Source organism: Bos taurus, chromosome 9 (genome assembly GCF_002263795.3).
Source record: "Bos taurus isolate L1 Dominette 01449 registration number 42190680 breed Hereford chromosome 9, ARS-UCD2.0, whole genome shotgun sequence".
Lineage (NCBI taxonomy): Eukaryota > Metazoa > Chordata > Mammalia > Artiodactyla > Bovidae > Bos > Bos taurus.
The window spans coordinates 47,605,829-47,622,345 of NC_037336.1; positions in this window are offsets into that span (position 1 = coordinate 47,605,829).

Sequence of the window (16,517 nt, forward strand, 5' to 3'; positions counted from 1 at the left end):
TTGAATTTAATATAGAGCTTCAATTTTTGCTTGGGTAATAGATCACAAATAATCAGAAATTATTATTAAAATGACCTGGATTAAAATATTTAACTTGATTCTAACATAATTTACATGTGCAAAATGTCAAATATTTTAATGATGATACTAAATGCAAGTTGAATTGTTACTCTTTTCCTCTAAACTACTACAACTGATATTCACTAGAAATATCAACATGAAATTTTAGCTAACTGTTTCATTAAGAGGGTTTTATTACCACTGCTAGGATAGAAATAAAACTAAGCAATAAAAAGACAGCATGGTAAAAAGATGCAGGAGATCAAACAGTTTCAAGAGAGTTTGGGGGTAAACTAATTTATAGATAAAGATAATTTACAGATTAAGATAATAAATCTGAGTTTTGATCACTGTAATTAGTAAATTTTTTCATTAAAGATTGACTACATTTCTTGGGTATTAAATAGTCACAACTGAAATATTTAGTAGTATCTATAAATTTAAGATTTTAATACATAAGAGTTTTTCCTTAACTAAATTTATGATAGTAATTAAGAAGTTATTATTTTTCAAGTGCGTTATCTTGAATTACAAATATTTTTGACAATATAATTAGTGTTACTTATCTAAGATAAGTGACAGCTCTTTAGTTTTGCCATTTATTATATCAAAATGCATTCAGATTCATAAAAGATATCTATTTTAACTTTACTTTGCAATTACAACTTAAAACCTTCATGGCAACAAATCAAATGTATATTTTAATGTTAGAAGTGGAAACATTTTCACATAATTTGATGTTTCTATGCATTAATATTTTTAGTGTTCTTTTTTTATATACTACTTCTTCTTAATTTGGCTAGTGAATATGACAAGCATAAGTAGAATTTGTTCTGTATTGGAATATTCAAAGAAGCATAGATAACCTGTTCTTATTAAACTAAATTGAAGGAGTTGATGATGGACAGGGAGGCCTGGTGTGCTGTGGTCCATGGGGTCACAAAGAGTTGGACACGACTGAGCAACTGAACTGACCTGAACTGAAATTGAAGGAAAACATTTCTGCTTACTCTAAATCATGTATCTCCAGAAGTTCCCTTTCATTCAAACTGTATAATTTCTTATTTTTACCTTCAATGAAAGAGAAACGTGAATCGGGACCTAGTTGCTAACACTTACTTTTTGTAGTCCACATTCTACCTACCTACCCAGGTTAAGGGTAGGAGGCACATAAAGTCTATCTTGAGACATATCCCTGACTCTTGGGTCTTGATTGAAACTGCTACAGTTGATTCAGAATAAGAGAAAAACATAAAGGAGATAAAACTAACTCATATAGGAAGGAGAATTAAAGGTCTAACCCTCATATTTCTTCATATATGAAGAAGTCAGCAAGCTTTAACAACAAGAATGCAGTTTTTAAGGGAGATTTATCCCAAATCAAAATTTGTAGATATTGATATATAGACTTTTTTTGATATATCTAATTTTTTGTAGATATTGATATATAGAATTTTTTTAAGCTTTATTTGAAATGGTTGAAGAAGAACAAAGTTAGAGTACTTAAACTACCTGATTTCAATATTTATAAAGCCACAGTGTATCAATATATCTTGGAAGTGACAAAATAGACTTGTAGATCAATAGAATCAAATAAGCAGCCCAGAAATAAAACAGGACAAACATAGTTACTTGAGTTTTTGAAAGGTGTAAAAGCAATTTAATGGAGAAAGGATAATCTTCCAATAAATGGTAATGGAAAAGTTGGAAATCCATATTCAAAAATGTGAAAATAACATAGAAATGGAGCTCAAAACTTACTTTTTCAAAATATAAGTTCAATGTGTTATGACTAGAGTAAATCATAGATTAAAATAGTTAGGAAATATTCATTATTAACTAACAATTTCTATTTTTTTTCTTTTTTATTCTTAATTATGTATGTGAAGATTTGCCTTATCTATGGGTTTTAAACAAAAAATTTAAATGACCCATTTTTTAATTCTGTTGTTTTACTAATGTGTAGATTTGTCATTTCACCTTTCAATATATATTAAATCAAATTTACATACTTACCTCTAAATATTTTTCTGATATACTTTGAGTTTTGCTATTTGACATTTTTTTATTTAGTTTTATAGTGTTTAATTTCCATTTTGATAATTCTCACTTATCCATCACTGATTTTAGATTTTTTTAATATTCACTTTTACTTTTAACAAACTTTTTAATATAATTAAAATATTTTACTATTTATTTTCATTGTTTTGCTCAGGTCTGTGATAATTATAGTAATTGTGTTCTCTAAATTTTTTAATATGGAAATATTTTATTTATTTGAAATATGGTCATTTTGGAAAATCATCACAGTGAAAGTGATCAGGAATCTAAAGTCAATTTAATAAATACAGATTTATGAACTTTTAAGAATTTTCCTAAGATATAATAATTTTCTTTATTTTTAATGAAATATAGCTGACAAACAATATTTTGTTACTTTTAGGTGTACTATCACATTTTCTGTATTCATCTATCCATGTATATTTAGCTTGTATCCATACCTTGGCTATTGTAAATAATGCTACATACATTAGGTGCACATATCTTTTGGAATTAGTGGTTTTTTTTTTAATCTTTTGGTAAATAAGCAGAAATGAAATTGCTGGATCATATGACAGTTTTATTCTAAATATTTTGGAATTTCCATACTGTTTTCCTTAGTGGCTGTACCAATTTACATTCCAACTAACAGTATACCGGGGTTCCCTTGTTCCCATGTCCTTACCAGTATTTATTTATTGTTGTCTTTTTGACAATAGCCATTCTATGGGTGTGAGGTGATTTTGTGATTTTGTGTTTATATTTCTCTGATGATTAGTGATTTTGAGCACCTTTACATGCACTTGTTGCCAGTCTGTATGTCATCTTCAGAAATATGTCTAAATCATCTGTCAATTTTTTAATTGATTTGCTTTTGTAGTTGAGTTGTATGAATTTTTGTGTGTATTCTGGATATTAACTCCTTATTGGGTATATTGCTTGTAAATATATTTTTTATTCCATTGGCTGCCTTTCTACATAAAGTCCCTTTAAGATTTGTTGTAAAACTATTTTAGTGGTGCTAAACTTTTTTAGATTTTACTCCTCTAAAAAACTTGATCTCTTCTTCAAATCTGATTGATAACCTTGCCAGATAAGAGTATTCTTGGTTATAGGTTTTTTCCTTTCTTCCCTCTAAATATATAGTGCCACTCCCTTCTGATCTGTAAGTTTTCTGTTGAAGAGTCATCTAAGAGTTTTCTTGCATATATGTAGTTGCTTTTTCTTTGTTGCTTTTAAAATTCCCTCTGTAATATTTGCCACTTAAGTTATAATGTGCCTATGTATGAACCTCTTGGGATTCATCTTGTTTGGGACTCTCTGTGCTTCCTAAACCTGGATGGAGCTATTATTTCTTCCAGTAAGTTATCTGCCTCTTTGCCTCTCTGTCTCTCTCTCTTCTTTTCCTAGAACGCCTATGATGCAAATGTTAGTATACTTGAAGTTGCATCATAGGTTTCTTAAACTATCCTCACATTAAAAAAAAATAATAATCTACTTTCTGTTCAGCTTGGATGGTTTTTGCTTCTCTGTCTTCCAGGTCACTGTTGTGTTCCTTTGTGTCATGTAACCTACTGTTGATACTTTCTGGTGTATTTTTTATTTCCGTTATTGCACTCTTCAGCTCTGTTTGGTTCTTCTTTATATTTTCTAACTCTTTGTTAAACTTCTCACTGTGTTCATCCATGCTTATCCCAATTTTATTGAGTGTATTTATCATCATTACCTTTAACTAATGGGTAGATTGGGTATTTCTAATTTCTTTAGTTCTTCTGGGTTTGTACTTTGTTTCTTTGCATGAAGCATATTTCTCTTTCATTTTGCCTAATTCTCTATGCTTATTTGTACATATTAGGTAGACTGGTTATGTCACCTGATCTAGGAGAAGTGACCTTACATAGAAGAAATGCTGTGGAACCCGGCAGCACACTCACCTCTGGTCACTCGAACTCTGTGCTATGGAGGTGCACCCCACGTGCACTGCATGCACCTTTCTGTTGTGGCACACTAGTAAGTATGACTTGTCCCTGGTTGGCTACATAACCCTAACTCGTGTGGTGACTGTGGCCTGCTGAAGAGTCAGGTAGTCTTCCTCCAAGGTTGGCAGCTTTGGCTGGTCATGTTTGGTTGCTCTGAGCCTGCTGGTACATTGGGCAGGCTCCGAGAATGGCTGGCAGTGTGGCCTGAAGGCATGTACCTGCTTTAAGCTGGACCGTGGGCAGGGAAACCACTTATCATTAACAGGCTGAAAAGGGGATCCCAAAATAGCTCTTACCAGCACCCATGTCATCAAAGTGGATTGAGCTTCCCCAAATTGCCATCTCCATCTCCAAGTGGAGTCCCAGTTGCCTCCCCCCTCTCCAAGAGGCTATCCAAAAGCAGCAAGTAGACTTCACCTACACTCCTTTCAAACTATTACCTCTACCTTAGTTTCCAGAGCATGTGAGATTTTGTGCACACTCTTTAAGAGTGGAATCTCTTCCCTATAACCCTCTGCTTTCCCAAGTGTAAGACCCCGTGGTTTTCAAAGCCAGGTGTTCTGGGGGCTCATCTTCCCAATGCTGGACCCCCAGGCTGGGAAGTATGATGTGAGGTTCAGAGCCCTCTCTCCTTGGGGAAGACCTCTGCAGTTCTGATATTTCTCTTGTTTGAGGGTTGCCAATTCAGGGTGTGGGTTCTGACTATACCATGTCTCTGCCCCTCCTACCTGTCTCTTTGTGGCTGCTTCTTTATATTTGGTTATGGAAAACCTATTATGTTATTCTTAAGGTCATTATCTTAAATATTTACTCTGTAAGTAATTGTAATTTCGTGTGCCCATAAGAGGAGGTGAGTTCAGGGTCTTGTATTCCACCATTTTGGCCAAAACAAACACGTTGATATGTTATTGAAATTGCCTTACCTTTTGATTTGTTTATATATACTTAGTATATTTTGGTAGAGGCATATTAAATATATTAATTAAAATTATGGATTTATCAACTAACCCATAAGATTTGGTTTATTTTTCCAGTTTTACTGAGATATAATTGACATAACTTCACTAATCATCAAGGAAATGCAAAATGAAAATCATAATGAGATTTCACCTCATTCCTGTTAAAATAATTATTATAAAAAACGAGAGATAACAGGTATTAGTGAAGGTAGGGAGAGAGGGGAATCCTTGTACACTTTTTGTGGTTATGTAAATTGATACCATCATTATGGAAAAAAATGTGGAGGTTCCTGAAAAATTAAAAATAGATGATCCAGTACTCCACATTCTGGGTATTTATCATAAGAAAATTAAATCACTACCTCAAAAATATATCTGTGCCCACCCCCACATTCATTGCAGCATTAATTACAATAGCCAACACAAGGAAACAATCAAAGTAAATGACCATCAAAGGATAAGTGGATAAAGAAAATGTGACATCTATTTCCCTGATGATTAATGACGTTAACCACATTTTCATGTATTTAACTGTTTCTCTCTTTTAAATGACAACATTTAGTATTCCATATTTACTCTTTCACATGGAAAAATATTTGTAGCAAAAGTTTTTATAAGATTGGTAATGAAAGAATATAGGACTCAGTGTGCAGTAAAATCTTTCCAGTTGGTGAAATCATGTACTGTTGTGTTCTAAACAAAAGGGATGCTATCACATAATGAAGATTTCAGGAGATTTTTATGTTGTGGTAATTTCTATATGAGATCTAGATGTCAGACGTCTTTGTTCACAACATATGAACAAACCTGCTACCAATTCCTTCACACTCACAAGAAGAAAGTAGGTAGGGACTGAATAGCCACAGGAAACACTCCCATTTATGGGAACGAGAGCCATTCTGAAATCCTCCTTCTGGGAGAATACTGTGAAGGCTGCAAACCGGCGGAAGAAGAAAGTTCCTCGATTATACTCAACTTTTGTTTTCTGTATTATACTTTTTTCATGTGTCTCCATGATTCTCTTCGGAGACTTTTTTTTAATTATTATTACCTTTCTAAATCATGTCAGCCTACAATGCGGGAAACCCGGGTTTGATCCCTGGGTTGGGAAGATCCCTCGGAGAAGGAAATAGCCACCCATTCCAGTACTCTTTCCTGGAAAATCCCATGGACCGAGGAGCCTGGTAGACTTCAGTCCATGGGGTCACAAAGAGTCAGACACGACTGAGCGACTTCACTTTTCTTTTCCAAAACTCAAGATAAAGTATACATTTGGTACATATGTTACTTAAGTGGTTTGCATGTTTTTAGGATGCTTCTTCCTGAAGGAGACTGAATGCCCACAATCACCACTAGCTTGTGGTTTCTTGGAAGTACAACTCTAACACAAACATTTTGTAATTTGTATCTGTTTGATCCCTACACTGAAGGTTTCCCAGGAATCATACTCACCTTCGTTTTTACTTCTCAGTTTGTGCACAGGCTATATTTTCCTTTTTTTTTTTCTTTTTTCTGTATTTTTATTCTTTTTCATTTTAAACAAGACCACCTTAAAGCTGTTGTGATTCCTTAGGAAAGGCTTGATCAGGTTTTTGTCTTGTGAAATATTTTGTTCATTTATAAAACTTAACAGGACTTCCCTGGTGGCTCAGACAGTATAGCATCTGCCTACAATGTGGGAGACCTGAATTTGATCCCTGGGTCAGAAAGATCCCCTGGAGAAGGAAATGCAACCTTCTCCAGTACTCTTGCCTGGAAAATCCCATGGACGGAGGAGCATGATATGCTACAGTTCATGGGGTTGCAAAGAGTCGGACACGACTGAGCAACTTCACTTTCACTTTCTTTCATAAGACTAAACAGATATCACACTGTTAGTCTGTTATTAGCTCTGATTTAACTTTGTTTAAACTTTTCCTAGAGGGTTATTTCTTCTCAAAGATTTTTTTTTCTCTCTCTCTTTTTTGTTTGGGGCGGGCTTAGGGATCTCAAGTCAACTGGCTTTTACAACTTTGAAAAGCCTTAGATTGCTACAAATTTCCTATTTCATTTCTTCTTTGAAAGTTAATAGTTGTTTCCTTGACCTATTTTTATTTCTCTAACTCCTTTCCTGATATAGTCAATAATGAAAATATGCTTATATTTATAATTTTTTAAAAAAATATGCTTATTTCAGTTTTCTGAACTCTTTTGTTATAGCCACAGCTTCAGAAAGGAAAATTTCAGATATCCAAAATATTCTCAAGTAACAGTTTAATTAAATATTTTGTCACTGATTGCCATTTTTCAGCTTCCAGAATGTTTCTTCATCGTCTATTTTCTTAAAGCATAATTTTACTAATGATAACTCTTAGTTCTTAAAAAGTTACTTTATTCAAATATTTAATTTTTCTTTATAAGAAAACAATGTGTGATGTACATTTAAATAATTTATTTAAAATAGCTGAATTTAGAGTTGGTACATTACACAGAAATACTTACTTATGAAAATTTTCATAATTTAAAGTAACCTCTCCCATACAACATCAGATACCATTTATCTTTGTTTTCACTAGAATGGAATAAATTAAGAGAATCTATATAATGGTTGACCATTTATAGCTATAAGAGTACAAAAGATAATTGAATAAATTTCTAATTAAAGGTCAGAGAAGAAATCCAGGTTGAAGGAAGAACAGTGATAAAATTCCTTGGTAACTTTTTAAGAAATAAATTTATTTATAGCTGAACTGGATATTCATTGCAACACGGACTTCTCTGTAGTTGCAGCAAGCAAGTGCTACTCTCTGTGGTTCACAGACTTCTCATTGCAGGAGCTTCTCTTGTTTCAGAGTACAGCTCTAGGGCATGTGGGTTCAGTAGTTGCAGCTCCCAGGCACTAGAGCACAGGCTCAACAGTTGTGGTACTCTGTTTTATTTGCTCTGCAGCATGTGTGATCTTCCCAGACCAGGGGTTGAACCAATATCTCCTGCATTGACAGATGGATTCTTTACCACTGAGCCCACCAGGGAAGCCCTAATTCTTTATCACTGAGCCACAAGGGAAGCCCTCTCCGTCACTTTTAATCTGTAATTATGTTTGGGAGGTAAAATGAGGACTCCTATGTTTGACAACAAAGAGTTACAGAACCTGAGGTCAAGTAGAAAGCTTCAGGTTCTGAAAGGTTAAGAGGGGAGTCACAAGGATGTCAGAAAGAGAACAAGGGCAGGGATTCAGGTAAGTAGGATTTATGTAAGGCCCCTAATTAACAAAGAAGAATTGATGCTTTTGAACTGTGGTGTTGGAGAAGACTCTTGAGAGTCCCTTGGACTGCAAGGAGATCCAACCAGTCCATTCTGAAGGAGATCAGCCCTGGGATTTCTTTGGAAGGAATCATGCTAAAGCTGAAACTCCAGTACTTTGGCCACCTCATGTGAAGAGTTGACTCATTGGAAAAGACTCTGATGCTGGGAGGGATTGGGGGCAGAAGGAAAAGGGGATGACAGAGGATGAGATGGCTGGATGGCATCACTGACTCGATGGACGTGAGTCTGAGTGAACTCCGGGAGTTGGTGATGGACAGGGAGGCCTGGCGTGCTGCGATTCATGGGATCACAAAGAGTCGGACACGACTGAGTGACTGAACTGAACTGAATTAATAAAGATGAAAAGTCATTCTCTGTGTTTGTTGTGTGCTCAGTCACATCCGATTCTTTGCGACCCCATGGACTGTAGTCCACCAGGCTCCTCTGTCCATGGAATTCACCAGCAAGAATACTGGAGTTGATAAAGAGCTAACACCTTGGGAAAGTTACTAAGAGTTATGATATGAAATCAAATTACAAATACATATATTATACTAAAAGCCTCTACTCTGGTGGGTAGTGGTAGTCTGATATTATCAAATTGTAATATGTTTAAACAATGACACCTTTAGTACATGAGCACAAATAAGCTACTTTCATATGATAAACCCCTCTAGTCTCATTGTAAAGCCGGGTGCTATTTCACTATTGGGAAACAGACGAAGTAGAACATTTATTGCTATTATGCCAAATAAATGAAGTGAAACAACAAAAGGCCTTTGAATGAACTGTATTTTACGGCTAAAGCACACAGAAGAGTAAATGAAAAATCAACTTGAAATTCGTTCATCCACTTTACTTTTTCACTGGTATGTGTGTGTAAGAGCACAGTCCATTGAGAACAGAAATCCTAGGTTCTGGTGCTCCATTATTATGGTTGAGTTATGAAAAAGCCTAAGTCAAGAATTAAGAAAATAAGTGTGGCATATAATATCTGAATTATGTAATTAAAGACTGAGAAGAAAAAGTATAAAGACTCTTTATTTTCCAACTCCATGTTGATATTTAATGAAGTAAAGGAGTTTAAATTTCATAGCAGAAATTTGCTCATATCTAAGTATATATCACAAATAACATATTTTAAAATATTCATTTAAAACCAAATATTTAAACTTAAGTTTCCAAACTATTAAAAATATCATTTTGGAGGGACAAAGTATAGATTTGTTTTTCTTATGTCTTGACAAATGTGTTCTGTCTTGTTTCCTCTATTCATGTTCAATGTTATTTTCATTAGCTTTATTAGCCTAAAAGACTCATGTTCCTATAAAATAAATTTTCTGGTATGGGAATATTAATTTGTGTGGAACTCTGACAGTGTTGGCTTTAAAAAAAGTAGCATATACTGTCATAAGCTGTTGCAGAAAATCAATAATCATACATATTTAAAATTAGTATGATGTTGTAATGGGTTACAATGATATGTTATTGATCTCTTCTTAAACATATTGTAACAACCATAAATCAGTTTTCTGAGGCCATAGCATTAGCTATATATGAGGCCAGTAACATTTAATAACTCATTTAATAACTGTTTATTGGTTCTTAATCCTTTTCTTTTGAAATAACAAAACTAGAGAAGAACTAACAAAACTAGAAGTTTATACTATAGTGCTACTATAGTATAAACATCTGTGTCTTTCAGTACTGCTGGGGTTTGCTTTAAGTGTGTTTAATTTTTTTTATTGAGCCACTAGCCTTCAAAATGCACTAGAATTTGAAAGAAGGCTGGGGAGGGGGTTGGCAAGGAGAGAGAGAGGGGGAGAGAAAGAGACAGGCAGACAGAGAGAGAAAGAAAGGAGAAGAAAAAGAAGAAGGAAAAGGGGAAGAATACTTTGAATTTAGCTCTTATTTCAGTTGACATTGTTACAATCAATGTGATATTTTTTCAATAGTTTTATTTAAATACATTTATCATATTTTCCTTGAAAATCACTGTTTTCCAAAGCAGCATAGTTAAAATAGGCTTTTGTTCACATAGTAGACTTAAAAAAATAGAAGTTAAAATTTATTGTATATAAAATAATTATAGCACTAAATAATTTAAATCAATATATAATTGGGGATATAACAATAGAAAATATTTTAAATAGATACAAAGTAATAAAATTATGCTTAATTTTATCACAAACCAACATATATAGATCATTTATATTTTTTTTCTAAATTGTTTTCTAGAATCCTAAATTCAAATAAAATATCACATAAAACCCAACATAAAATAGATGGTCTCTAATATCCTACTCCTGACAAGCCATCCTTTGGGATTCCCTTGTAGCTCAGTCAGTAAAGAATCTGCACACAATGTAGGAGACCTGGGTTCAATTCCTAGGTCTGGAAGATCCCCTGGAGAAGAAAATACCAACTCACTCCAGTATTCTTGCCTTCACTTCTTCAGCTCTCCCAGTTCCCATCATTTGCAGAGACTCCTTAGATCACTTCAGAGCTCTGCAAACAAATTTTAATGCTTGCCTAAAGAATACTCAGTGTTTGCCACATCTCTCATTTTCTACTTAAGAAAATATACTTTAAAATGAGTATGTTTATTAAATAATTATAATATAATAAGATATTATTATTATAAATATTTTTATAAAAGCAAAAATATTATTGATATTATGTCTATAAAAAACATGATATAAATGTGTTTACAATAGGACCTCTCTTTTCTAAAAGAATGGATCTTAATATAAAATATATTGGAGTAGAGAAAAATGTTAACCATAGTTTCCTCAGTGCTGTGTAATTTTGAAGTGAGTTTTACTTTATTTTGAAATTGTGTATTTTTCTCAATAATATAGCATATATAACATAAATATAATAATATCAGGAAAAGATTAAACTGAGATCACTACCAAAAATCAATGAAAAAAATACCTGAGTAAATTTTGTTTAAATTGTCTTTAACTCAACCATTCTCTAATAAAATCATTGCTGGAATTATGAAATAATTGAAGGAAACAGTATAGATTTTTCTCTTAAGTCCACATAAAATCAGTGTTCTTAAAAACACTTTTAAATTATTATGTAATAAATAATTTGGGAAGTACAACAATAGTATCCTTTAACTTTAGGTGCATAATTAATTAGACTCTTAAAAGCTAAAAAATAAAGGTCTTTAACTTTGTTTAATCAACCATCTTCCAAAGTCATTTCACTTAACACCCCGTTATGATGGAGGATGAAAATAAAAGGGAATCCCCTCAAGTTCCAGAGGGACATTCAAGAGGGTGAAATGGTCACTATATATATTTTTTATTTTCTTTTTTCATACATGCACATTTTCATGAATGTTTGATTATATACTGATATTCTAAGGAATTTTGCTCCTGGCAACTGTTCTTTAGGGAAAGAAAATCTGTGCATACTTATAAAGAACTCCACAGTCTATATTTTGCTGGAAAAATCTCTATTTTTAGTCAGTTTTATTTAAAGTAAATATTAAGATCTCAAAGTCTTCTTTCATCTTCAAAACAAATGGTTCTGAAAAAAAATATAATTCATACAGGGGAGAAAATATTTGATAAGAAAACAAGTTAAATCAACAATTTAAGTTAACTTTGATTCTCTTATGCATTGAATTGTATATAAATTGACAAAGTCACTGTTCAAACAGACTTCAGTTCTTGTTATGGTTTGGTTCTATTTGTTAGATTAGGATATATTATTGTAACAAATAGACTGCAAATATGTATTAGTTTAAACATAATGTATTTTAACATTTTACTGATATTGTCATCTAATTTAGGTGCCACTGATCATTTGGTGGCTCTATTCCACATATTGACTTAAAGAATATAAATTTTATCCGTGCTGTCTGTATTCTATTCCCCAGGGTCTTATCAGTATGTAGCTGCCCTTTCTTAAAAGTCTTAACGTATAATAGCATGTAGGACATCTACCATATTCCAGTGATGAAATTAGTCACAAGGGATAGTTCTAGTCAAGGAAAACCTAGGCTGACAATGTAGTCCTTGTTTGAACAGCTACAGTTTAGCTCCAGTTGTATGCCATAAAAGGGAAAACTGTGTATTGATAGACATCTCTATTATTAAAAATGAAGTATATTTCAAGATATGTATTGTGATTTGGAAACAACCATTAATATCCTTTTTACTAATTATAATATATTTAATTTTTAAAAGAAACTTAGTTGACACTAAGAATCATTTTTTCATTTCAGATTATCAGATAAGGACAAATATGTAAAATGCATATATGTGTGAATCATAACTTATCTGGTCTACAGTTGAAGTTATTATTCTTTTAAATATTGCTTGAATGGACTGATATATCTATATTCTAGACAGTGACCCTTCTCTGATCAGGCCATTGTACTCCACAAATGATAGAATAAATTCATTTTCCCTACCTGATAAACTCTATCTAAGTTGCTTCAGTTGTGTCTAACTCTTTGTGACCTTATGGACTATTGTCCACCAGGCTCCTCTGTCCATGGAATTCTCCAGGCAAGATTACTGGAGTGGGTTGCCTAGTCCTTCTTCAGGGGATCTTCCCTGGAGTTTTCTCAAGATTGCCCTTAAATAGACCACTCAACTCTTACTCTAAAAAGCGTTATTCAGTGCCATTACGAACAGAATGAAAGCATTTCTACACTGTACTTATACAGTACAAAACACAAGTAAACAGTGGCAAAACCTAAAAAAAAATAGCATCCTTGTTTAAAATTTTGTTTATTTATTTATTTTTGCCAGGGATTTCAGTTCTCCAAACAAGGATTGATCCAAGGCCCTCGACAGTGAAAGCATGGAGTCCTAACTACTGGACTACCAGGCAATTCCCCACAATTAATCTCTTCTAAAACAACTGTCTTTCAGGAGTACTGCTTAATATTACCCCCTGGGGCAGATTTTCTTTTTAAGAAATGGGCACAAGAATATCACAGTCGTATCTGATATTACAAAAATGAGAAAAATTTGTTTTCCCTTTGAACTGCAGAATTCTGTGCCTCAAGGAATGCATAAAAATCTTGCTGTATTGCTTCCTAGTCTAAGTAAAAAAGGTGAAATGGTAGGTTGACAAATTTATATACTTAGTAAATAACAATATTGAAAAGATTTAGAAATACTATGGAGTCAGTACATAGTGTGTTTGAGAATCATTTTAAACACATACAGTGAATTTAGACAATAAACACATTAAAACATTCATAATATAAGGATAACTATATCCAATATCAACAAAACCAAAAGCTTTGTATTCTAAAATAATTTATAATTATCTCCTCAAAATAAATCATAAAAAATCCTAAGTATGGTACACCAAAGGAAAATGTCTTTATTCTAATCATATTTACATCTTTTCTAAGTTTTGTTCCTCATGTCCATTTTTTGATTTTTTTACCACATACAAATTTATATCAAGATCTTCCTCCCATGTGTTAAACCCCCATATTCTCTGTCTTGGTCAGTAGACATTCTCAAAATTCACTAAAAATACAATTTCAATCAATCAAATTGAAAGCAGATTGACTACACCTAAAACTTTGTTTGAAATAACTGTCCACTTATTATTAGTTAGCTTTAGAGTGGCTTTTCTATGTATCTTTGTGACCCTGCGGCTTTCTGATCTTAGTTCTGAGCCAGGATCAGGATCCCGGGTCCGGCCTATGCTGTGGTGATGGTAGGGATTAATTCTCATACTGTTCAGCATATAAGTACCTTCCTGTCTTGTAAGCTGATGATTGACTCTCCCAATTGGAGAGCACACACAGAAATGCCTGACACTGTCTGTGTTGCATTGTTAAATAACTGCCTTGGCTGAGGGAATTTGAAAGTATTCTCTTACACCCTCAGTTACCTCTGCAGTGCAGACTATTCAGCCACATTTTTCTTTTGTTTTAATATTATCTACCTGGCTAGAATCTCAGCTTCATCACTTTCAGTTCAGTTCAGTCACTAAGTCCTGTCCAACTCATTGTGACCTCATGGACTGCAGCATGTCGGGCTTCCCTGTCCTTTACCATCTCCCAGAGTTTGCTTGAAGTTACATCCATTGAGTTGGTGATGCCATCCAGCCATCTCATCTTATGTCATCCCCTTCTCCTCCTGCCCAATCTTTCCCAGCATCAGGGTCTTTTCTAATAAGTCAGCAATTTGAATCCGGTGGCCAAAGTTCTGGATCTGCAGCTTCAGCATCAGTACTGCCAATGAATATTCAGGGTTGATTTCCTTTAGAATTGACTGGTTTGATCTGCTTGCTGCATAAAAGGGTAAAATGTGTCCCACCTTCATTTCCACAATTATAAGGACAATTTCTTTCATCCAGGAGTTGCTCAATAAATATTTTGAGTGAATCTTTTATTTGGAAATCTTAAAATAAAAATTAATATCTAAAAATAAAACTGTTCATTTAATTCTTGCTAATTATTCACTTCATAGTTGTTCTTTAATCTTTCCAAATAGACAGACTCTAACTTCTCTCCTTTTTCTTAATCTGTAAACCCTGTCATATATTCTTCTTTTCTTATATAGCCTATTCTCCACAACCAAGTCCCTGTCTATACCCACAACTGCAATATATAAATCTGCAAGTCCAAAGAAACAAAGATATATATGCATTTTCAACTCTTTACCAAGCTGAACTTGACCAAAGAAAAATATCATTATATATATAGTGTATTATTGGCACCCCAAATTGTTCTGTTCTAGTAAGTCCATCTCCTATTATCCTTCAAGGCTCTTTCAGAACTTGGTTACTTAACCAAATCCCTTTATCCATTAGTTTTCTACTCATTCTGGGTAGATAGTCCCTAACTGACAGAGAATATAGCCTCAAGCACGTCATCATTCATTCTTATGCACTAAGAAACTTATTGCCATCCTTCCATTCATCTGTCCACCCATCCTTCTTTCACATCTAATAGATGAAATGGGTCTCCCTCCACTTGTCTTTGAGATCAAGCCTACTATCTATGCCAGCCTCCAGTCAACTCCAAAATTCTGACAAATTATGTCACATCTCCCATTCTTCATCCTCCCACTTTTATTAGTTCTTCACATCAATATTTGAACACAAAGTTTCTTGCAAATTTTGGGGAAAATAGATTCTTCCACTCTTCTATACCATATGCTAAGTACCAGTTTATCTCTCTGCTCCCTTTCAGAAATTATCTTTCTTGACTTTTCTATTTCCACACTGTAAAGAATTTCTCAAATACTTTCCCTTTTCCTTCCTTTCCTTATTCAACCACCTTCTCATTGAAAAAATTGTCTAATTATGGTAAATGCAATAGGTGTTGTTATTTTTATATTTTGTCATCAGACTACATTCTAGCTTTTAATAGTTTTAGTTACCTTGATGTTTTCACTTTGATTACTCCAATTACAAAACCCTGATTTTCATGCCATTTTTGTAACCACTTCTCAATTTTTAAATAATCTTTTTCTCTTACTGCACTCTCTACTTGTTCCTGTGTATAACATTCAGTTTGCCTTCTATATCATTTCCCTGGTGAAGTAATCTGTTATGTTGCTGATATCCACTTTTAGCCCCTGTGGGGAGAAGGAAATGGTGACCCACTCCAGTATTCTTGCCTGGGGAATCCCGTGGACCTTGGAGCCTGGTGGGCTGCTGTCAATGGGTCGCACAGAGTTGGACACAACTGTGGCAACTTAGCATGCATGCATGCATGCATTGGGGAAGGACATGGAAACCCACTCCAGTATTCTTGCCTGGAGAATCCCAGGGACAGAGGAGCCTGGTGGGCTGCCATCTATGGGGTCGCGCAGAGTCCGACATGACTGAAGTGACTTAGCAGCAGCAGCTCCTATGGCTTCCCTGGTGGCTCAGACAGTAAAGAAACTGCCTGCAATGTGGAAAACCCAGGTTTAATCCCCGGGTCGGGAAGATACCCTGGAGAAGGAAATGTCAATCCACTCCAGTATCCTTGCCTGGAAAATCCTATGGACAGAGAAGCCTGAAGGTCCATGGTATTGCAAAGAGTCAGGCACAACTGAGCGACTAACACTCATTCCTTTCATTCTTTCACTTTTAACCAAGCTACCAGGATAAGTATTTTCTTAGAAACTCTGTAAATATTTTTCAGTCATCCTGAAATATTCAGCTGCATGTGCTACCTCACCTTGTTCCCTACTCTTCCTTTAAATCATAA